This window comes from Puma concolor, chromosome C1 (assembly GCF_028749965.1).
Source record: "Puma concolor isolate L17-30 chromosome C1, mPumCon1.1.hap2, whole genome shotgun sequence".
Taxonomy (NCBI): domain Eukaryota; kingdom Metazoa; phylum Chordata; class Mammalia; order Carnivora; family Felidae; genus Puma; species Puma concolor.
The window spans coordinates 54,525,233-54,549,235 of NC_141674.1; the positions used below are offsets into that span (position 1 = coordinate 54,525,233).

Sequence of the window (24,003 nt, forward strand, 5' to 3'; positions counted from 1 at the left end):
TTCAAGCTGGGGAAGTCAGGTTTCCAAGTGTGGGCCTGCTGATTGGCCATTACAAATGGCCAAGTTGTGGGACCCGCTCCCAGGGGTCTTTGCAGAGCACCTCCTTGGAGGTGAGCTGACCCACTGGTTCAGTGGCACTGTGCTTATCCACTCTGGAACTCCTTTGTGCAACAGGAGAGCAGCGGGTTCTCACCTTCACACCGGCTCCTTCCGCGTAATTCGTCCCTGGCTTCCCCCAGCCCCTCCAGCTGAGTGCTCTTCTCCCCATCCCCTTTTGTGCAACCCGTGGCTGCGGAGCTTCTAGTACTGTATTCATGGCAGATGAAGAGCGAATGACTGACACGTTCCAGGGACGGCGAATCGCAGCGAGCGCGGGCGGCAGGGGGAGGGTGTGTAGTGGCAGACGGCCGCTGGGATTATGAATGGGGGCGGGGGGGGTGGCTAGTGTGGGGTTCAAACCAGGATTTTCGGCATCCGGCTTTGGTTAGGCACGCAGGGCTGTGCGTAATCCTTCAGCTCTGGTGGAAAGAGAGATGCCGTGAGCTCCTGGCTGGGAGTGAGGGTTATTTTGCAAAACTCCCTTAGTATCGTGCGGCAGAGTACTGCGGGAGGTCGGCGAGGTAGGTGGAGGAGGAAAAGAAGCGGGTAGGGAATCAGGGAGAGGCCAGCCCTCTGGGGACAGTGTGCCTTGCACCTTGGAATTGACAGGTGGTGGCCGCAGCAGTTACAACCTACTACATAGCATCTAGTCCGTGCAGTAAGATCACATTGTTATTCCCCGCACCGGGCGGAAGAGCGCAGCGCGGCAGAACAAGTGCCACCGGCGAGCTGTCTCCCGGTGGGGGGTAGTGGGGGTACAGAGAGGGGGTTTGGGGGGGCCAGCGGAGGAGACCGGAGCTCGGGCGCGTCGCGGCAGTCTGCACCGCCCCGGCCGGGGTCTTCATGCCCGGCGGCTCCGCGCGCGCGTTCCGCAGCCGTCCTCGGCTGGTGCGCCCCTTTCCAGGGCTCCCGGACTCCCCACGGCAGCTGCGGGATCCACACCGCCGGCCGGGTTGCACGCGAGCCGCGCGCGAGCGTCTCCCGCCGCCTCTCGTGCCCCGGGGAGCGCACTGCACGCAAGAGCCGAGCCGGGCGGAGCCGCGGCGGTGCACCAGCGGCGCCTCAGCCAGCAGGAGGGCGGCTTCCGAGAGGGCAGCCTGAGGTAAGGGCTGCCCAGGAGGCTGCGGGTTTATTTTCCTCCTTCTCTTACTTCCTCACACAGAGGAGCCGAAATGGAGAGTGTGGGGTGCTGTGGGTTGATGGGGGGCGAGGGAGTATGGGGCCGCACCAGGGTGGTCGCCTTGACGGCGTCCTTGGTGCCCCTAGTAGGAAATCCGCCAACCGGCCCTTCTTCTTCGCTCCCTCCTTCTCTGCCTCTGCCTCCGCCCTTGAACCTCTTGGCAAACCCTTAGGCAGGAGAGGCGGCTAAGGGAGGAAGGAGAAAGGCAGAAGGATTTGCCCAGGAGTGGGTGGATTGGCGCGCGATGCCCAGTGATTGCGGGCGGCGGGCGCGGGAGGGAGACCGAAGTACCCAAGAGTTTGCTGGGTTGCGGCCCCAGGATGGTCCTGTGCGTCCTGGTGGCTGGGGAGCCAGGTGGGGCGCGCCTAAGGCACAGCATAACGAAGGCTCTGTCAGCAACTTTTGGGAAGCCCTATCTCTTGTCTGGGGAGGGGTGCTGGGATGTGTTCAGGGCCTGGCCCTTTCTGAGCTACAAGTGTGTGTGTGTGTGTGTGTGTGTGTGTGTGTGTGTGTGTGTGTGTGTGTGTGTGTGTGTGTGTGTGTGTGTAGGGTTCTCCTCCCCTTCCTTCCTGCCATCCCTCCTCTTCCATGTTCCTCTTTTGCTTCCTTCCTTCCCCTTTTCACAGACCACCCCCGCTTCCATGTGCCATACTTCAAACAAAATACAAACCCACTGTAGCCAACAGCTTTGAAGCAAGTATAAAGAAGAAAGCACAGAGGAATAGCTCTTAATTACATTGTGGTTCATTTTCAAGATGAAAATATTTGTATATAAATAACATATAATGTATTCTATATAGTATAATATACATATATGATATACACATGTCTGGGGTAATTTTTAAGAAATACTTTGAGACTTTCACCTAAAATTACATTACATTTACATTATGTTTACATCACATGTATTTGGTGCTATTAAACAGAAATGGTAAATCTATGCATTCTGTGTCTTAGATCTGTATGAGCTATAACTGTTCTTTGAATCACATCCATCTTTTAAATTCAGAGATTTCCAGCTACTTGAAAACCCTGGGCTACACTGCAAGAGTCAAAGGCACATTAAATTAAAAGAAAAAGTACTGATTTTTTTTTTTTAGTAGATCATCCACTTAGCCCTCTTTCCTTTCACTAAAAGGGGGTAGTTATGCCAATAATTTTTATAAAAACAAAAACAACTGGGGGACTTCAAAGTGTTTTTACCTAGACCTGAGGTATAGGGAGAGGTCTGGAATATATCTGGCCATGAATTGACAAGAAGGTAGATAGGGCAAATGATTTCACTTCAGGTAAAAGAAAATTTAGCCACACTTCCCTCTGAGGGTACCTCATCTATCCTCTGATATCCCAACTGAGAAACCCCCTTAATGTCAACATGTGCCTTTGGCGTCACAGTGGTCTGATCAAGTCTTCAAATCAATATTGTAGGACTTGGCTAATAACGTACTTGCTGGCTGTTCCTGTTCTTTTTCTTTTTAAACAACAGAATGTCAATTACAAAAAAAAAATAAGTAAAATTGTTAAAGATTGGAATTGTTGAGATGGCACGATTGACACATTGAGGCTATCTATATATGTATCATCTCTCTATATTCCTTATCGCAATTGTTAACTAAGCAATTTTGCGTTTTGTCTTCTTTTAGTTTTTTTTCTCAGCTGATCTGCTTTAATATCTGATTTGACGTATTTGACAAAGGTGAATTATCTTAAATTTCTCTAGAGGGTACCGACCTGGGCCTGCCTAATTTCTTTTGAATAGAGTTGGTTTTGGTTTGAAGAATAAGAAATCAATCATATATGGTTTTCTGATCTTGGAGTCCTTTGACTGTCTAGGGATAGGTATTTAATCATAGTGGTAGGCACAAGTAAGGATGCATGTTCCATAAAAATATTAGACACAGAAATGATATTTTCATTTTGGTTGATAAGCTGAAGATTTAAAATTATGAAGGAATAAAGAGTCCCGTGTTGCTCTTAATATCTTGTGTGGCTCACTTTGGTTAGGGAGCAAGAGGTACAGGATGCAGTCTTGAGTTAGACAGATTTAGGGGTTAGTAATTTGGATTTATCTTTCATTACTATTATGACATAAAAATCTGAGGAACAGAGTTTGTAGAAGGTGTGAAGATGTTGTTGATTACGTGACAAATGGGTTCCTTTGAGCACTGGTTGTTGCAGTCACCTTATGGTAATATGGCAGATAATATGATGTGTCAAATCTTCCTTCAGTGAAGAGCTTGTTGCCCCAGCTTCTGAGACTCCTGTCAGCAGATGGCCTTCAAGGGCCCTTGAAGGAGATAGCCTGTGGTGTAGAAAGTGTCTTTGTCCCATCTCACTCCCCTTTCCAGGGCAGCTGACACCCAGTGGCTGATCCGTGTGGGAGAAGGCCTGGCCATCTCAGCCCTACTCCAGATAACTCTGAACATTCCAGCTCTGGAACTCCCTACGGGACTTGCCTTTCAGGTTGACATTTCCCATTTCTGCTTCCTTCCCCATTCTCAGTTGTGGATAGCAAGGCAGTCCTTAATAAGATTTCATGCTCAACTGTATCGCCGAGTGGGCTTCCTTGGGGAAGCCAACCTGTAATAACGTCTGTGTGCACATTCATTTTGCCAGTTTTAATCTTGTGTCTTTTAAAAGGTACTGCCACTTCTCATTATAGGACATTTCTCTGACCCTGCCACCCTTCTCTTCCTCCTTGTTTTATCATTCTTTCCTTTTATTGGATTTACAGTTTCTTTATTCTCTTTTCCATCTATTGATTTCAACATTATATATCTCATTTCTATTCCTTTAGTAGGTATGTTTTGTTTTTAACATTCAGATTGTGTGTTAGCAGATGAAATTAATTAAAATATGTACTCTTTTCATGAGTAATATAAGGGCCTTACAATGTTATAATTCTGATCATGCCCTGTATTTCATAATATTTTGTAGCACATATTTCCACCACATTTTTTTCACATGCACTGTGTCATTTTATGTAATTAGTTCTTCTTTTGTGGGATTGTTTTCATAGTCCATGTTTATTTGAATTTACCCACATTTTCTGTGCTTACTGTTGTTTCTTGCATCCCTTCTTTCTGGATTCAAAGTCCTCTTACGGAAGTAGTTCTTTGGCAAGTATCTGCAAGTGATAAATATCTCCTCATGTATTTTGTTTGTTTGAAACTGTATTTTATCCTAACACTTGAATAATAGATTATCTGGGAGCAGAATTCAAGGTTGACAATTCTTTTTCTTACCACTTTGAAGATACCGTCTTCCAGCCTCTGTTGTTAATGATGAGAGATTGTTTCTTGGTTGCTTTTAAGATTCCTTTTTGTCTTTGGTGTTCTGCAGTTTCATCATGATGTGCCCAGGTGTGGGTTTGTTTTACTTTTTCTCCTTGGGTTTTCTTATTATTTAATCAGACAATTCTTATATTTCTCAGATTATTATAAATTTGTGGCATATCTCATCATGTATCTTGCCTCTATTCTCTCTATTCTTTCCTCTGGAATTCTTATTACACATATCTTGGACCTTCTTGGTTTATTCCTCATGTCTATTACCTTGGTATTTTTTTTTCCACTTAGGAACTATTTTTTTTTATTTTTTTTTATTTTTAAAAATTTTTTTTTTCAACGTTTATTTATTTTTGGGACAGAGAGAGACAGAGCATGAACGGGGGAGGGGCAGAGAGAGAGGGAGACACAGAATCGGAAGCAGGCTCCAGGCTCTGAGCCATCAGCCCAGAGCCCGACGCGGGGCTCGAACTCACGGACCGCGAGATCGTGACCTGGCTGAAGTCGGATGCTTAACCGACTGCGCCACCCAGGCGCCCCGTAGGAACTATTTTTAAGAGGCATTTGGGGAATCGTTCAGGACTGTTTTCCAGCCAACCAGTTCTTCACTAGTGCCTTATCTTTTAAGTTGTAACTCCATTGAGCTATGATTTATTGTTTCTTTTCTAGAAGTGCTAATTGATGCTTTTTTATATCCACCTGATTTTTCCCCTAGGGTTTCTATCATTTTATTATGAATTTTGTCCTTATTTTATCTGTTTAATAGTCATAGCTGTACTATTTTGTAGTCTCAAATTGTTCTCTTACTTGAAATTCTTCTGCTGGTTCTTCCAAAACTATATATCTACTATAAATAGATCTTTTCCTTATATGGTTTGTTATTGGGATTATGAGTTCATTTTCAGCCAGGTTTTTACTTTTGGTTATTTCCATAGTAGTTTTATTTTTCCCAGTTTTTGAATGTTTTCATGTAGAGTGATACTGTGTTTGTTTCTAAAGAATAGCCCCGGGGTTTTCCTGGTCTAGGGTCAGGTTTTAATTTTTTTAACTTTTTTATTAAAATTTTTTTAGTGTTTATTTTTGAGAGAGAGGGGGAGTGCACCTGTGTGTGAATGGAGGAGGGGCAGAGAGAGAGGGGGACAGAGGATCCTAAGTGGACTCTACACTGACAGCAGAGAGGCTGTTGAGGGGCTCCAACTCATAAACCGTGAGATCATGACCTGAGCGAAAATCAAAGTTGGATGCTTAACTGACTGAGCCACTCAGGCATCCCTAGGGTTAACTTTAAAAAAAAAAAAAATTATTGAAGTATAATTGACATATAACATTATATTTTCAGGTGTACAACATAATGATTCGATATTTGTATGTATTGCAAAATGATTATCATGTTAAGTCTAGTTAACATCCATAGCATCAGCTTTTATGTTAATTTCCTGGCTTGAGATTCCTGTGCCATGCAGGTAATGTAAATTCAAACTGTGTATGTGTGGGTTTAGGGATTTAATCCAAAAATACTTTTTTCCCTTCTATCCAGAGTCCCAGAAAGAGACAGATTTTCTTCGTACTTCCCAGGCCAGGCTTCTAGTCCTCAAACTAAGGACTCAATGTCTTTAGAGTTCTTTGTGCAAAGGTCTCGCTCCAGTTACTTTCCTCTCATGGGCCCCAAACCAAGTTACCTGTCCTTAGACACATATGAAATCTCTAGCCTCTTGGCATTAATGCCTGTGTCTAAGTTCTGTATCAGTTTGGGTTGCTGTAGTGCCACCTCACTATTCTGCTATTTGTTTCTGTTCTGATATCTAAAGAATTCCTTTTTTTTTTTTTATTTGTCTCTTCAAGTCTAACTATTTAACCTATTTAAGTTATCCTGGTCTTTTAAAAAATCTAAGTATCTATGTTTGTAGCAGAAAGGAAATTGGTCTCCATTAACGCAACCAGCCATGCTAGTGGAATAAGACATCTGTTTGTGACTGTATCCACTTTGAGAATGGACTCTTCAACTCTTTTCTTTTTTCCCCATGATCTATTGACACTATTTTTAAAAACTTAATTATACTAGTCCCTTCCTTCCTTCCTTCCTTCCTTCCTTCCTTCCTTCCTTCCTTCCTTCCTTCCTACATTAACATTTGTGTTGAGCCCAAGGAAGAGGTCTTTTTTTAATGCTTATTTATTCAGTTTGAAAGAGACAGGGGGAGGGGCATAGGGAGAGGGAGAGGGAGAGAGAATCCCAAGCAGGCTCTGCACTGTCAGTGCAGAGCCTAATACAGGACTTAATCCATGAATGTTGACATCATGACTTGAGCCAACATCAAGAGTAGGATGCTTAGCTGACTGAGCCAGCCAGATGCCCCCCTATCCAAAAAAGATGTCTTACAGATTGTCCCACAATCTGGATTTGCCTACCAGTTTACACACTTGATTAGATTCAGGTTAAAGGTTTTTGTTAAGAATATTCCTACTTGGGTGCTGTGTTCTTCCTGTTGCATCACCCGTTTGTCCCATTACTAAGATTACTTGAAAGGAGATATCTACTAGATTTCTCTTGTTTTGTTTTTCTTACTTTGAGACTACATGAAAAACCTGCTTCTCTGCAACTTCCACCCTGTTTTTAAAATTTAATTTTAAATTTGGAGGTAGTTATAGATTTACATGTAGTTGTAGGAAATAATATAGGGAGATCCTGTGTGTCCTTCACTAGGTTTTTCCCAGTAGTAGCATTTTGAAAAACTATGATATAATAACACAACCAAGAAATTGGCATTAATGGAATCTACAGATCTTACTCAGATTTCACCAGTGTTATACGTGTGTGTGTGTGTGTGTGTGTGTGTGTGTGTGTCGTTCTATGCAGTTTTATCATGTGTGGAGGTTCATGAATCCACCACCACAGTCAAGACACAGAACATTTTCATCACCACCAAATCCTTTATGCTGCCCTTTTTAGAACTATGCCTGTAGGGCACCTGGGTGGCTCAGTTGGTTAAGTGTCGATCTCTTGATTTTGGCTCAGGTCATGATCCCAGGGTTCGTGAGTTTGAGCTCTGCCCTGGGCTTTGTGCTAACAGTGCAGAGCCTGCTTGGGATTCTCTCTTTCCCCTCTCTCTCTGCCTTGACCTTGCTTGTATTCCCTCACAAAATAAATAAATAAACTTAAAAAAACTTTAAAAAAAAAAGAATTACACATGCCTCCCTCTCACTCCCTGGCCCCATTTCTAACCCCTATCAACCACCAATCTGTTCTCCATCTCTATAATTTTATCATTTCAAAAATGGTACATAAATGGAATCATAGATAATATGGCCTTAAAGATTGTTTCTTTTCTCACTACAATTCCCCAGAGATTCATCTGAGTTGTTGTGTTATGAATAATTCATTTCTTTTTATTGCTGAGCAATATTCTATGCTATGGATATACCACAGCTGTTTATTCGTTCATCCATGGAAGGACATTTGCACTGTTTGCAGTTTGGGGCCATTATGACTAAAGCCGCTATGAATGTTTGTGTATGGGTTCTGTGTGAATGTAAGTTTTCATTTCTCTGGGATAAATGCCCAAGGGTGTGAATGTTGAGCCTTATGATACTTGCATGTTCATTTTGATAAGAAATTGCCAAACTATTTTCCAGAGTGGATGTACTGTTTTACCTTCCTACCAGCAATGTATGAGTGATCCAGTTTCCGGCATTGTGTTAGAGTTTGTATGCCATTTTATTATGTTTTCTATTTGTTTCTTCTGCTTCTTATTCCTTTATTGCTCTTTTCTTGGTTACTTGAACTTTTTATAGGAATCTAATTTATTTATAATGTTTTTGAATGTATCTCTGTATAGTTTTCCCACTGGTGGCATTGGCTATTCCTATATATATATTTATGTCTCTTTACTCACTCTTCTTTTTATTTTTCAACTTTTTTTTTTTTTTTTTTTTTTTGGGACAGAGAGAGACAGAGCATGAACGGGGGAGGGGCAGAGAGAGAGGGAGACACAGAATCGGAAACAGGCTCTAGGCTCTGAGCCATCAGCCCAGAGCCCGACGCGGGGCACGAACCCACGGACCGCGAGATCGTGACCTGGCTGAAGTCGGACGCTTAACCGACTGCGCCACCCAGGCGCCCCTCACTCTTCTTTTTAAATGCTGTTGTTTTGAATATAAGGTAGTGTTATATGTTTTGTTTCAATCATTGAATATGGAATAATTTAGACAACTCATACTAGGGAAGAATTTGTGGTTGACAGTTCTTTTCTTTCAGCCCTTAAAAAATGTTCCCCTCCTTTAGGCCTCTCTGGTTTCTGATAAGAAAATCATTGTCGGGGCGCCTGGGTGGCGCAGTCGGTTAAGCGTCCGACTTCAGCCAGGTCACGATCTCGCGGTCCGTGAGTTCGAGTCCCGCGTCAGGCTCTGGGCTGATGGCTCGGAGCCTGGAGCCTGTTTCCGATTCTGTGTCTCCCTCTCTCTCTGCCCCTCCCCCGTTCATGCTCTGTCTCTCTCTGTCACAAAAATAAATAAACGTTAAAAAAAAAAAAAAATTAAAAAAAAAAAAAAAAGAAAATCATTGTCATTTGGATTGATGCCCCACTAAAGGCAATAAGCTATTTTTCTCTGGCTGGTTTTATGATTTTTTCTTTATGTTTAGTTTTTAGAAGTTTAGTTGTGATGTGTCTTGGCATGGATTTCTTTGGGTTTGTTCTGTTCAGGATTTGATCAGCCTCTTAAATTGATCTGCTTTTTTCTTTCACCATATTTGGGAGGTTTTCTAGCACCCCCCACCCCCAATATTCTTTCAGTCCCAATGTCTTTCTCATTTCCTTCTCGTCCTCTAGGAATGCTGTAGCTTTTCTTATTGTCCCATAGGGCTCTGAGACCCTGTTCATCTATCTTTCTCCTCCTCCTCCTCTTCCTTCTTCTCCTCCTTCTCCACCTTCTCCTCCTTCTCCCTTTCCTCCCTCTCCTCCCCCTCTTCCCTCTTCTCCCCCTCCTCCTCCCTCCTCTTCCCCTTTCCCCTTTCGCTTCTCTTTTTCCTTTCTCTCTGTTCTTTAGATTGGATAAATTCTATTGAGCTGTTCTCGAGTTCACTGATTCTATCCTCTGTCACCTCTACCATTGAGCCAGTGAATGTCTTATTTTGGTTATTGTATTTTTGTTCTATAATGGCCAGTTCTTCTAAGAACTCATAACACTTTTGCTGAAATTTTCCGTTTTCTTTTTCATTTATTTCCAGAGGATCTGAAATTATGTCTTGGAGTATTTTTATAATTGATAGTTTAAAATTCTTACCAGATACTTATAACAGCTGATTCACTTTAGTGTTAGTGTTAGTTGATTGACTTTTCTCATTCAAGTTATGATTATATCCTGGACATTTTGGCTACCATATTAGGAAGCTTGGGTCTTATTTAAATTTTACATTTTTTTTTTTTTTTTAAATTTTTTTTCAACGTTTTTTATTTATTTTTGTGACAGAGAGAGACAGAGCATGAACGGGGGAGGGGCAGAGAGAGAGGGAGACACAGAATCGGAAACAGGCTCCAGGCTCCGAGCCATCAGCCCAGAGCCTGACGCGGGGCTCGAACTCACGGACCGCGAGATCGTGACCTGGTTGAAGTCGGACGCTTAACCGACTGCGCCACCCAGGCGCCCTAAATTTTACATTTTAATAGTCACCCTGTTTAGATTTAGCCCACAGGTCCTGGATTACTTTTGTGGGCTGTGGTTTCAATGACCATTTGCTTTCTAGGGGCTTTGTAGGCTGTTTTAGTCTGTTTGATTTGTCAGGTGCTTCTGGGCTCCTACTGAACCCTGCTAATACCACCAGAGGGTGGTGGAAGGAACCTCCCAGGCCAGGCCTGCTGGTGGTGCCTCTAGGTAAAGGAAGGGATTTTTCGGCCTGCAGGGATAAAAAACACACTTGTGTCTGGAGCTTGTTGCCACGGGATTCCCCCTGCCAGTGCTGTGAGGCCATCTGGTGCTGTTGGCTGGACCCCGGTTACATACAAGGGAGGAAAGAGCCCACCTATATATCATCCACTGCCAGGTTGGGGTTGGGAGACTTCGGGCCCGAGTAACCTGCTGTGGGGTCGTGAGTCCTAAGGCATCCTACTGCTCTGCTGTTCCGTGGCTCGGGGGTCACTAACCAGCCCACCTCCTCTTTTCACTGTTTTGAGTCCTTCTTTGATTGCTTTTTGTGTTATTTTTCAGTGTTTATAGTTGTGCTAAGGGGGAAGAGGCCAGGAGAAGTAGGTACCTGCCATCTTGTGTGGATCAGGCGTATATGCCTTTTAAAAATACCGGGTTGACTCATCAGCCATGTTATCTGCTAATATAGTTGAAAATACTCATTTGACTGTGTTTTCCTGTAATATGTATTTGTGAGGGAGACATAGTCTAAGCCTCCCCTTAAATTTTCTTAAATTAAAGTCACATTAGGTTAATTAATGTTACTGTAATAAGATAATTAAATGTTAACTCAATGCTGTTAGTGGGATCTAAGACAAAAATCTATATATGTGATATTTTCTGTATTGAACATTTTTCTCCAAGTTGTTTTATCGCATTTGAAAAAAAATTAGCACCTTTTATCTCTTGCCATCTCTGAGAAATACTAAAAAGATCCTTTATCAGGTGGATGCTTTAAACCGTAGAGAAAATAAATGACATTATTTGCACAAGCAACTGGGTGATATTTAGAGTGGATTAAGGACAAGATACCAGGATTCTGTCTTTGGCTGTCCTGCTTTATGCCACAGTGCTGACTCATAGAATACTGTCATTTTCAGAACTGAAAGTGAACTTAGAGATAACCTATTCTAACCATATTGTTTTATATTTAAGAAAACCAATACCTTCAAAAGCCATAAGGGAACCTATGTTCCTTCAATTCCATAATGGCGGGGCTTATTTATTCTGAATTCTTAGCCTTTCCTAATTTTGTTTTCTTTAAGAAATTTGAATCACTTTCCTTTTAGAAGACGTAAGAAGAAAATTAAAATTATATATTGAAACATGATTTCTCATTCCCTTTTCTAATAAGGATAAAGATCTCTCAAATAAGTTGTGATGGCATGATGATACTCTCTTTAAAAAATAGGCATGTTTGAAAATGTGATGAACATACGGACCAACTATCCACAAAAATGAACACAAACTCAAAAATTTGCATGCAATATTGAAGGTTTGTGAACTCCTATGGAAGACACTAGATACTATGTTTTTTGTCTTGTTTGTACCATGTGATATCTGTGGATGGTCTTTGCTGGGGAAAATGACATAGGGATAATGCCTTATTTTATAGTCAGACTCACCCTTAAAAGCTTGTGTATCCTAGCAGTTGTCCTAGGCACAGTGCTGAGGAATTTGTTTTCCTGCAGGTTCTAGAGAGCCAGTAGGTGAGAAGGATATAACAGGACCAGCAGGTGTTAAAACAGACAGTGGGAAATACAGTCAACCCAGCCCACAATACTTGCCTTCTCCTCCCTGCTACATGTACATACACTTACCTCAAGGTTTCTGGGAGAGATCCGTCCTCTGCTCCTGTCTGCTGTCACCCTCTTACTGTATGGACAAACATTGCCCTTTGGAGATATTTCTCCTTTTCTCTACTAAGTCTGCTCTAGTGGTCATGTATACTAAATTTCACCCACATCAAATCTTAGGGATTGAAAGAAGAAAGCTTATAGTGCCATTTGATGTATTTATGGGGGACTTTTTGGGGGTGAGAAGAAAACCACATCCATGTTTTTCTTATAGAATGGATCAAAATAATTTAAGAGCATAGAATGAGAAATGTCTCTGCATTCAGTGAGCGAGTAAGGCCAGCATTTGTTAAATTGTTAAGCTGAAATTATTTTTAAGGAAACTGTTTATGTGTATACTTAAAAGAAGCTCCTATATACTTCTCTGTGACTAGTGCAACTACCTAGATAAGAAATAAGATTCTGAAATGATTTGAAGTGTCATGATGTATAACTAGAGTGAAAAATTTCAGTGCATAAAAATGGGGAGATTGTACAAAAAGAAATAATACGACAGTTTTTATTTTTTTGTGCTTTTATATATTTTAAAAATTTGAAAGGAATTTTGTTTTCAGGGTTGCTCTTTACTAATTGAATAATTGAAGACTGAGAACCCCAAGTCCTAAGTTCTGTTTCTGCTGTGCCACTAAGTGGGTAGATGACATCCCCTGTGTGAGCCTTACGGTATAAAATAAGCCATTGAATAATCTCTAAGAGTCTTTGTAGCATTATGATTTAGTGAAACTTTAGTAGTTATTATTTGACACATTAGGGGAATTTTTTGATAGGCCTATGTAATTAAGTATTAGTCATAAGAAAGCTTTCCAGGGAACTAATTTTTAAGTTTGAAATTATTATAATACCTTGATATGATCAGAAATTTGTATTAGGGAGGTCATGGTTGGGTTAGGGCTACCTAACTATATGCGTACACTGCAGCGCAATTTGGGGGAATAAACACTTTAATGCTGATAGTAACAATGGCAGTAGTGATGATGCCAGTGTGGATGACGTTAGATTTAGTTGGTCTAGAGGTGCAGTGATACTGTGGTTTGCTCCTTCAGTATCACTTACCCCTTTTCTCTTTTCTCTTCCTATGCTATACAAGTTGGAAGGCAAATCATTCAACTTGTCAGCCTCCCTTGAAGCTAGGAGTGGCCCGTATTACAAAGATTAGATGGAGATTTCTGGGGAATGCTTCCCTTCTTGGGAAAGCTGCTCAAGGGGAAGGTTCTTGCCCTTGACCCTTATCCCTTCTTTCTTGGAAGAGCATGGATGCTCTGAGGTGAGCACCCTCTTACAAACATGAGGAATAAAACCATACACTTAGGATGATGAAGCAGAAAAATAGATGTAGCTTGGATCCTTGGTGATATGTTAGAGTAGATCTATCAGGTCCGCACTGCCTACCTCCAGCCTTATTATTCCATGAGAAAAAATAAAACCTTCGTGTCTTCTAATATTTATTAGGTTTTCTGTTACTCTGAGCCAAACACATTCCCAACTGAATATGTAATTATTATGACTTTGCATTTTGCATTTTTTGAAGGATAAAATTAGTGTTTATAGCTCTTTGTAATTACTAATGTCGGACTGCAACATTTAAGCTAGTTTGTACAAATATTCTCATTCTGAGGAAGCTTGGGTGTGAAAATTTTGGATAATTCGTAAAATTTTATTTTATTGTTCATAGCATGAAGAATAGCATAGGACTCTGTCTCTTGTATGCTTAGAGAATATTTCAAATTTTATTCAATGGGTGAAGTTTATATCAGAAAAACTATTTCTGTGAGTCACACCTCCCACTTTGCTGTAATCTTTGGTAAGATGGGGATACAGCTGAAGAATACCAATGAGTCTTGAAAAAATGTTTTCCTCATTTGGTTTATAGACGAAAATGTATAGCAGAGTGGGTTGCCTGCTTTACTGTTTAGTCTAAGGTTGTTTCTACCAGATTCCTTCTGACCTCACACTTTCACATGACTGAAAAATACCTTAAAAGAAGGACTTTAAAGATTAAAAGAGAATGGCCATTTGCAGTATGTGGAAGTAGAAAATGGAGGATTTTTTTTTTTTTTTTTTTGGTCTGACATAGCATTTGCACACTGTCCGTTTGGATTTACCTGCTTTGAGTGCAGAGAATTAATTTTTGCATATAAGCCATATAATGAGAGAAAAAGGAGGATCCAGTTAGAATATATTTGTGTTGGTTTTTCAGTTAGAATTGCATTCATTTGAGAGCAACTGAAAATTTGACATGTAATAGTACAAGTAAGGAGTTTTTGTTGTTGTTGTTGTTTGTTTTGTGTAGATTTTTTTTTTGTTTTTTGTTTTTTGTTTGTTTTACATGAAATAAGATGTCTGGAAGGAGACAGTCTAAGACTGGGGCAACTGTACAAGAGGGTTATCAAGGGTTTTGGCTCCTTTTTGCTTTTGGCTCTACTATCAATAGTGTATAGCTTTCCTTTTCTTGGTGGAAAGCCAGTTAGTGAACATCCAGGAACAGCATCTGGATCGTAGGCAGGAAGAAGGGGCTAGAAAAAAGGCAAGGCATACACCAGCTATCAGTCCTTTTTTATAAGGAAAGTGATAGCTCCCAGGAAGATGCATCTGGTAGACTTCTACTAATATCTTATTGGCCAGAACTGTGTCAATGCCGCCCCCCTCACCCCGCCAACTATAGGGAAGTCTGAGAAATAGAGGTGGGCTTTTTTCATAAAAAAAGAAAAAAATACAAAAAATAAAAACAAAAATAAACAAAAAAAGAAGGTAATGTACAAGTTTCTGTATGTATAAAGTCATGCTCTATTTTGGGAGATCACAATTTGCTTCATGACTCAAGGTGTGGAAATGGTTGTGTATGGATTGATTTAGAAAATGGTTACCAGTACTGATTAAAAAAAGGAGAAAAATACAACTAAAAGGAAGAAACACAGTTTCAAAGGTTTTTCGGTGATGAAAATCCACATTTGTATTTCAAAATAATGTAGTTTTAAAAATGATGTGAATTCCTCCTTTTCCTCTGGCTTAATGAATATCATTTACTCAGTAAAAAAATCTTTATATGTTCCACATGTTAAGAATAAATGTACGTTAAATCTTGCTAAAAAGAAGTAAGAGAAACTTGGTACCTCTCTCCAAACATCAGGATTCTATTATAGTAAGGAAGACGGGGAGAATGGATGTTGGGTAGGCAACCAACATTGTCATTACATGAAGAATATTTCTCGGCTTTAAAAGTTCTGTTTGTAGTATTATATCATAATAAGTACAATCATATAATAATATCATAATAAGTACAATCTGGAAATCTATTGAATTGTAACAGTTTAAAAACAGTTATTAATTATTATTTGCCTCACATATCTAGGAGGTACAGTCATTTAAAGTTTTGTATCAGTTGCCACTTTGTGTCAAGATAGCTGACTGACATGTAAAACTCAAAGTATATCTTTTCTTTTTTAAAGTTTATTTATTTTTGAGAGAGAGAAAGACAAAGCATGAGTGGGGGAGGGGCAGAGAAAGAGGGAGACATAGGATCTGAAGTAGGCTCCAGGCTGAGCTGTCAGCACAAAGCCCAATGTGGAGATCACAAACCGGGAGATCATGACCTGAGCTGAAGTTGGACGCTTAACCGACTGAGCCACCCAGGCATCCTAAATTCAAAGTATATCTTAATGGTCATTGGTATTAAGCTAACCATGGGCAAAAAGTTTTAATTTTTTTCTATAATGAATAATGACATCTATAAGTGTGAAATTCTAAGAAATTAGTGACAATATTATATACTACTGCAGTCATTCATGAAATACTATGGTTTATTTTTTGTTTAAATTTGCATTTATATATTTTGGGGTTTTTTTGTCCGAAAAATTTTAATGACATAAATGAATAATACCAAGAGCAGATATTTATCTTAAAAAGGACAAAATTGGCCGAATTCCAGAAATTCTGCTTTGTTGTTCTTATTCGGATATTGACAGAAATATCCTGTAATTGAAGGTTTATTCTCCAGTTGGTGTAGGCACTCTACTTAGAAGCTGTTTATCCACATCAAGAAGGATAATGGATCTTTTCTGTTAAATTTTTTCCATTAAAATAAGGTGAGGCAACTGTTCTCACCACATTTCAGAGGGATAGTACAAAGATAAATGAAATAATGGATGTGAAGTGCATTTTTTTTTTGCTCTGAAAGAAGGTGTTATATAAATTCTATAAATAGTATTGTTAATGTGTAAATAAGATGATGGGTGAGCATTTCCAAAAGTGAGTATCATAACTAGGCATTTTTAGTATGATCCTCAATGTCAGTTTTTTCCAAAGGAGAGAAATACAGCAACACATTCTTACGTTCTTGCATTAAAATATCAAAGGTAAACTTCAATGTGAGGAGAGAATGTATAGAGTTTCAAAGAGAGGCGATTTATTGAGTAATGCAATACAGTCATAGATTTTACATGAATACAAAAAGTCCTTTGGGTCTCTTAAGTGTTAGGGAAATGAGAAAGCTCTGATTAAAATGTGAGCTCTGATTAAAACCTAGAATTGAGCTTCCAATGGCTATATCTTGAAAATAATGAGGTTCTGCTTGACTCATATAAATCTTCCAAAAAGAATTTTGTGATGTCTTCAGTAAAGGTTTTTTGTTATCCCTTTGGCCACAGGTTTTTATTCCTTTAAAGATAATATGAGACAGAAAGTTGTTCCTTATTTTCTAACTTCACTGACATGCTTTCTATGTGCTAGTCACCATAAAAGCGAATCGCATTATATGGTGATAAGAACCCTTAACTTTGAGCCAGGGGGCAAGGTTCATGTCTCAGGTTTGCCACTAATTTATCTGTATAACTGGGAGAGTTATTCAGTTGCTTTGTGCAAAACAACATCCTTGGAGCTATTTCTTTCTCCTCTTCAGGCATTCTAGACTTATGGTGCTTAAGTTGGCCAGTTGAGGTTATGGGGAAAAGTCACATCTCTGTGGAAAGAGTCCTGCCTTTCCTTCACATCAGTCCTATGGTGATGGGTGTTCAGCCATGAATCTGGCATATGAAAGCTGGTCTGGAACTGGGTACAAAGAGGGAAGCTTTGTTTCTTTTTGCACCTTATTCTCTTGGGTGATTTGTTGAAAATAAGGCTTAGGTGTGAGCTCACTGGTGGTTTATGCTGAGACAGTAGCTAAAATGGAACTGAGTTGACCAGTTAGGGAAAGCATACCATACTTTGTAAATCTGATTATCAGATTTCTCTCCCTTCAAGTCTTTTGAAAGTCTTAGTGTCTTAGCTGTCTTCTGAAAACAAAGAGGAAGGTCAAATTTCAGCAAGAACTGTAGGTGGGAAGAGTTCCCTCTAGCCCAAACCTGTGCTGTAGTAATAATGAGAACAATTACTGGAGAGTAGGAAATTCCTTAGAGATATGATGCAGATCATGGTGGGGACTGAGGAGATGTGGCTTCCAAGTACTGCTAGAGGTCCAGCTGCCATTTTTGAGATGGAGGCTCTTCCTCACTGCACACCTTAAAAGCTTGGGGTTTACTTTTGTTGAAGAAGATGGCAGGTTCCTAGAAGACTTGCAGTTTCCTTATCTGGAAAGCGAGGAGATCAGACTAAGTCATAGTTTCACAGCCATTTTTATTTTCTCCCCTCTGACTCCTTTGTTTTGAAATATTTTGTCTACCAAACTATTTCTATAATGATGTCTTTTTGAAGTAACCAGAAACATATAAGGCAGCCAATTAGAGCTTCCAACTAAATGTGAGATAACAAGTGTTAACCATTCTGAGAAGTTACAATTTAGCCCAAAGCAAACAAATTTGATATTTTTGTCCATTCAAGAATGCAACACATGTTGGCAAATTTATCAAACTGCAAATTTACAGTTTGATATGTCATTTAAAAGCAGTGGTCGTCTGTTGTGCCCTTCCTCATCTCTGGTTCCTACTTTCTAGAGGCATTACTTTGAAATAGTTCACTGTTTCTTCATGTTTGTCTCCATTTTGTGAAAACAAGATGCCTATGCTGCTATTTCTTGCTTTCTAGTTTGATTCTTTGCATAATTGTTTCCTGCTATGCATTTTGACAGACACACGCACATGCGCGCGCGCGCGCAACACACACACACACACACACACACACACACACACACACACACACACACACTCACCTACTTTGCTTCCTCAGTTTATTTTCAAATTGCTGAGACAGTAACTATCACTCACAGCTGAATCCTTTGGCATCCTATGATTATATTTCCTTATGAATGTTTTTATTTTCTTCCTGTTTCGTAACTGTTTCAATTATTTTATTTTTCAGAGTTTTTAAAGTGTCTGTCACTATTTCACCCTCAAACACTGCATCTAAATTGTAAATATTTTCTAAATGTATTTAATCAGACAGCCTGTACATCTCATCCTTTTACTAGCCGCATGCAGCCTCAAGCTGTGCATACATTTGCTCACTGTTGTAATTTTGGAATCTTCCTTTCCCATTTAAATTAGGGTCACGGTAGGCTGAGGTAACAAGTGGCCCCCAAGGCTATAACCTTTCAAACACAACAGAAGTATATGTCTCCTTCGTGTCAGACTACTGAGCTGTTCTGGGTGAGCTGGGGTGGGTGTTGGTGGGAGTTTTGACCTGCTGTTTTGGGTGAGTGGGTTAGGGTGCTGCTCTGCTTCCTGAAGTCACTCATACACCCTGGTTAGACGCAGTACTGTTTTCAGTACATGAGTTCCAAAGTTATCATGGTCCACTACATTCAGTCAGAGCACAGAGGGAGCGCTGGGCACGGCTTACATCCCTCCCACTTACATATCTTAGTTGAGAACTCTGTCTTGTGGCCAAACCTAGTGGCAGGAGAGGCTGAAATCATGCTTTTCCTGTGTGTCCAGAGAAGTGGGCTTTGGTGGGCAGTTAATCGTATCTGCGGTGCCATCATTCTGCAGATTTTTTTTTTTTTTTTACCTCTTTCCTATGTTGGATCCCTTGTTTCCTGATTTCTATAGCTCTTGCTCTTTCTTGATTTAGTCTTTTGTTTTGATGGGTGGAGCACGTCCTCCAATACCTTCCTAAGGTAGAGTGTGTTGAAGGTAAAAACTTTGATATGTTTTATATCTGAGAAAGTTTTTATTCTGTTTTACACCTGGTAGATAGTTTTTCTGGATGTAGAATTCTTGTTGGTAGTCATTAGCCTTCAGCATTTTAATGGCATGTTTCATTGTTTTGCTATAGTTTTAGCCATTGAGAAGTCTGCTGCTATTCTGATCTTTATCCTTCAAATGTGATTTTTTTTTCTTTTCTTTTTTTTTTTAATTTTTTTTCAACGTTTTTTACTTATTTTTGGGACAGAGAGAGACAGAGCATGAACGGGGGAGGGGCAGAGAGAGAGGGAGACACAGAATCGGAAGCAGGCTCCAGGCTCTGAGCCATCAGCCCAGAGCCCGACGCGGGGCTCGAACTCACGGACCGCGAGATCGTGACCTGGCTGAAGTCGGACGCTTAACCGACTGCGCCACCCAGGCGCCCCAGTGATTTTTTTTTCTAATTTGAAGGTTTTAGCATCATCTTATTATCCTGGAAACTTTAAAATTTCAAGATGATGTGCCATGGTGTACGTTATATCTAATTAATTGTGTGTGGGAACTCAATGGATTTTTCTTTCTGGGCACTTTCTAGAAATTATTCTTGTATTATTAATTTTATCAATTTTTTAAAAAAAACATTCATGTTTATTTATTTTTGAGAGAGACAGAGAGAAAGTGAGCGGGGGAGGGGCAAAGAGAGAGGGAGACACAGAATCCGAAGCAGTCTCCTGGCTCTGAGCTGTAAGCACAGAGCCTGACATGGGGCATTCTGTGAATGCATAAAAAAGAATACCTACTGGGCGCCTGGGTGGCTCAGGCAGTTAAGTGTCTGACTTCAGCTCAGATCATGATTTTTGCAGTTCACGAGTTCGAGCCCTGTGTGTAGCTCTGTGCTGACAGCTCAGAGCCTGGAGCCTGCTTCCGATTCTGTGTCTCCCTCTCTCTTTGCCCCTCCCACATTCACGCTCTGTCTCTGTCTCTCAAAAATCAATAAAATTTAAAAAAAAGTAAGAAAAGAATATGCACTAAAATAAATTGGGTAAGTTATTCAGAAAACTTACTCATCTCTTCTGAATCCCTTTTGAACTCCAAGTCATTACCGTCTGTATTCATCCACTTTGTGTACCAGCAATAGTGCCGACCCTGAAAAGATACTTAGCGATCATGTAGAGTGAGCCTGCTTTGTGCTTCCTGCTAGAGGAAGGTTAACATTGCTGGATTCTCCATTGTTCTTATCGCTTCCTCACAAGCATATGATTTCTAGATGTTACAACAGTTTTCCATTATTGTTTCTTGGGTTTTCTTCCAACCAAACCAGTACTCATTCTGCAAGTTTTCATGAATGTTCAGGTCACGACAACGACTGCCTCACTGAGAACAAGGCTAGGATATTATCAGTTGTAAGATGTATCTGACTTCAGAGCTATAAGAGTGTGGAAATGTGCGTGGTATTTAGATATGGAACCATCTGAATCAATCCTGTAAAAATTTCTTATCTTTTTAAATCCAGTTTTCACATCTTACATATTGTTATACAATTTATTTTAGTACAGATAGAGAGATACAGTCTGGCTCTTCTCCTGTGTGCCTAATTGTAAAGTAAGGAAGGACTGGAATTTTCTCAACAGGAAATGGTAAGAATCCCTGGAGATCTTTTACCTCTAACAGTAGCACATGTGGGGCGCCTGGTGGCGCAGTCGGTTAAGCGTCCGACTTCAGCCAGGTCACGATCTCGCGGTCCGTGGGTTCGAGCCCCGCGTCAGGCTCTGGGCTGATGGCTCAGAGCCTAGAGCCTGTTTCCGATTCTGTGTCTCCCTCTCTCTCTGCCCCTCCCCCGTTCATGCTCTGTCTCTCTCTGTCCCAAAAATGAATAAACGTTGAAAAAAAAAATAAAAAATAAATGTTTTAACAGTAGCACATGTGCCAGAAGACTCACCTGAACTGGGTGGTGATCAAAACATAAGAAGTACCACGTTTATGCTCAGGCACCCTTTTGCAGGTGCATCAGGGAACCATGCCTAAAAGCAGTGGGAAATATTTTTCCATCGGTCCCTTTGTATAGATTCACAATCATATTGTAAGTGCTATTCTATAACTGAATATATTTGGCCAAAATTGAGTAAGACTATAGGTTTCTAGTATCTTTATGAATGGCTGCATTCATAATAAATAACACTGTACTATATTTAATCCTTTCTCCAATGTTGAACATTAAATTGCTTCCATTTTGATTCTTGCATTTAAACAATGCTTTAATAAACATCTAAATATAAATGTCTGTAATTTGTTGAGTTAGGGAATATACACATTTTGAAGGCTTTTTGCCATCAAATTGCCTTTCAGAAAGGTTATACCCCAATTTACACTTCCACAACTATGTATCAGAGTGATCATTTCCTCACATCCCTCTGATTCTGGGTTTTGTCGGTCTTTTGTGAATGTGAGGAGGGGAAAATGATTTCTTTGTTGTTTTTGATTCGTTTTCTTTGATTACTAGGGAGCCTGAAGAACATTTTAATGTGGTGTGGTTTCCTGTGAGACAGAAAGAAGCTGCCCAAGTAGGGTGAGTGTGAGAAGGGCAGCTGGGCAGTTTTTTGATTGACATCAGTAGAAGGTTTCTGGCAGGGAATGAGTAGTTACTGCTCTCGATTCTCAGAAGGTCTAGATAACTCTGTCTTCAACTCTTTGACCTTCACAGAGATCCTTTTCATTGCCTTCCATAAGTGTCTGGATGCCTTCCAGGTAGTACAGTTTTGGTACTTTGATCATGGTGTCTGTGCGCATCCAGCCCTCCAGACTGTATGATCCTCATCTGGGATCCCAAGTCCTGGGTGGCCTTGGGCCAATAAATAGGGCAGGTGTAAGTGTGGGCTTTGAGTCCATGGAGGGCAAAGAGAGGGTTCATCAAGGAGGTGGAAGAACACAAACATTTGAAGGCAAACAGAATACGGTAAAGTGAGGCAATGGTTGAATTCTGGACAATTGTCTACATAGTAGAGGAGGGGAGGACATGTTTGCAAAGTGGGCTGAGGACACGCTGTGAACTTTGAGTGTGTCTGGAATGCGAGTTTAAGGAGGATATCCTTTATCTTAAGGGCAGTGGAGGACCTCTTGACATTTTTGGAGTACCGGTATGGGGAGACCTGACCAATGTCATATTTTAGGAAAGGGAATAGCATTGAATGACATTGGAAATGAATGCAAGCAATATACAAGTTTGTATTTCTGGTGTGTATAACGTGTCCTGTAGTTGATATTAGCGAGAACCTTTTTAGTTGTGGCTGATTTGTGTTTAAAAGGACACAGAACCAGGTGAATGCTTCCAGTATTCTGTTGTTACTCGCTTTTTCCTGGAAAGGGAAGGAGGAAGTAGCTCAATTTCGGACAGGTCAGGCCATTGCAAAGTGTATGGGTTATAACAGAAAGTAAAATTGTTTTTGAACATGTTTGTGGTATGTGGGTAGATATTTGGCATATAAAAATGGAAAATGAATTCAGAAACTGCATCAAAGACACCCTGTAGACTTGCCATAAGATAATCAACTTTGCCAAATGGCAGCAAATGTGTAATTTCAAATGGAAAATGCACTCATTAAGCCCTTTAGACTAGCTAAGTTGTATGTGTTATATTTTTATTTAATTTCTATATGGACATGTCTTTCATGCTTGAAATATTGGAGTAAATGATACCTAAACACTGCCTTCATTTGATTGTGAAATAATCTTAAGCACATATTACAAGATATTTTAAAAAGGCCTTAACATTAATACCTTGGAATTGGATGGTTTATAGTTATTTTCTTATTTTCATTGAAATTTAAACTGTTTTCTGAAATAGCATTCTTATATTTTTAGATAATCTGCCTTGGCTTGGTAGTCAATAACTGAATAAGTAATTTCATTTCAGGTGTTACTACTGCCTGGCAGACATTTTCAGGGATGGTCATAAACCCCATTAGTGATCATTTTTTAGAGGCAGAATGGCAAATATCTCCTAATACATCATGCCTTGCGCTTAGCTCATTTATGAATAGTTACCCCTGTGGATCTTTTTGGAGCTCAGAAAATGCAGTTAAATTTGTCATTGAAGAATTCAATTTTTATTCTTCCAGTAACTGCAGCCAAGAGCTGTACTCTCTTTCAGCCTCGATAAGTCATAGTGACATTCCTAGGCCCAAAGAAGGATGCTTGTTGAAAGCTGGTGGGTGGTGAGAGAGAGATGCATATATAACTTCCCTTTCAGATACAGTTAGAGGGCTGCTCCAAGGTGGAGTGTTTATAAATTACGGAGTATTCCCATCCTCCTCAGTCTGGATTTTCTGCTGTAACAAAGGCAATTTTTACTATTTATTTCAACCCTGGCACCTTTATAAAAACCTTGTATTTTCTCTTTGTGAGGGCCGGTGACTAATATTTATTGAGTACTCCCCATGTGTCAGGCACCTTACTCAATGCTTTAAAATGCTCTCCCATTTAATTCTTACTATAAACTTGTGATAAAGGCATTATTATACTTAATTTGAAGATGAAACCAGTAAGTCTCAACCAGATTTAAGTAATTACTTAGGTTTGTATAACAAGAGGTGATTTTTTTTTTCTTTTCACCAGTCCAAAGTCTATACTTTTTCTGGGTCCTGCAATAAGACTTGATATGCCAGAATTTTAAAAATACTTATTGAGAGTTTTATTGTACTCCAAGTGCATAAATTATCTCATTTAATCTTCATCAAAAATAAATGAGAAGTAGGTACATTTATTTTTATTTTCAAGATGAGAAAACCAAGAGGTTCATAGTCTGAGTAATTTGTTCGACATCACATAAAGCTGGGATTCAAACCATGCCCATCTGA

At 40.1% G+C, this 24,003-nt stretch overlaps 1 protein-coding gene across 2 annotated transcripts in view; it reads left to right on the top strand.

Moving 5' to 3' along the window:
* Nucleotides 1–475: 475 nt before the first annotated feature.
* The window catches only part of PDE4B (phosphodiesterase 4B), a 535,038-nt gene continuing 511,510 nt past the window's right edge, over nt 476–24,003 (top strand). Inside the window, exon 1 of one of the 2 annotated variants that reach the window (XM_086717224.1) lies at nt 476–620. The gene's annotated coding sequence lies outside the window, so the exon portion shown is untranslated. Of the gene's footprint in view, nt 621–1,064; nt 1,202–24,003 lie in introns of those variants that run through there. The other variant, XM_086717223.1, reaches the window with a different exon arrangement.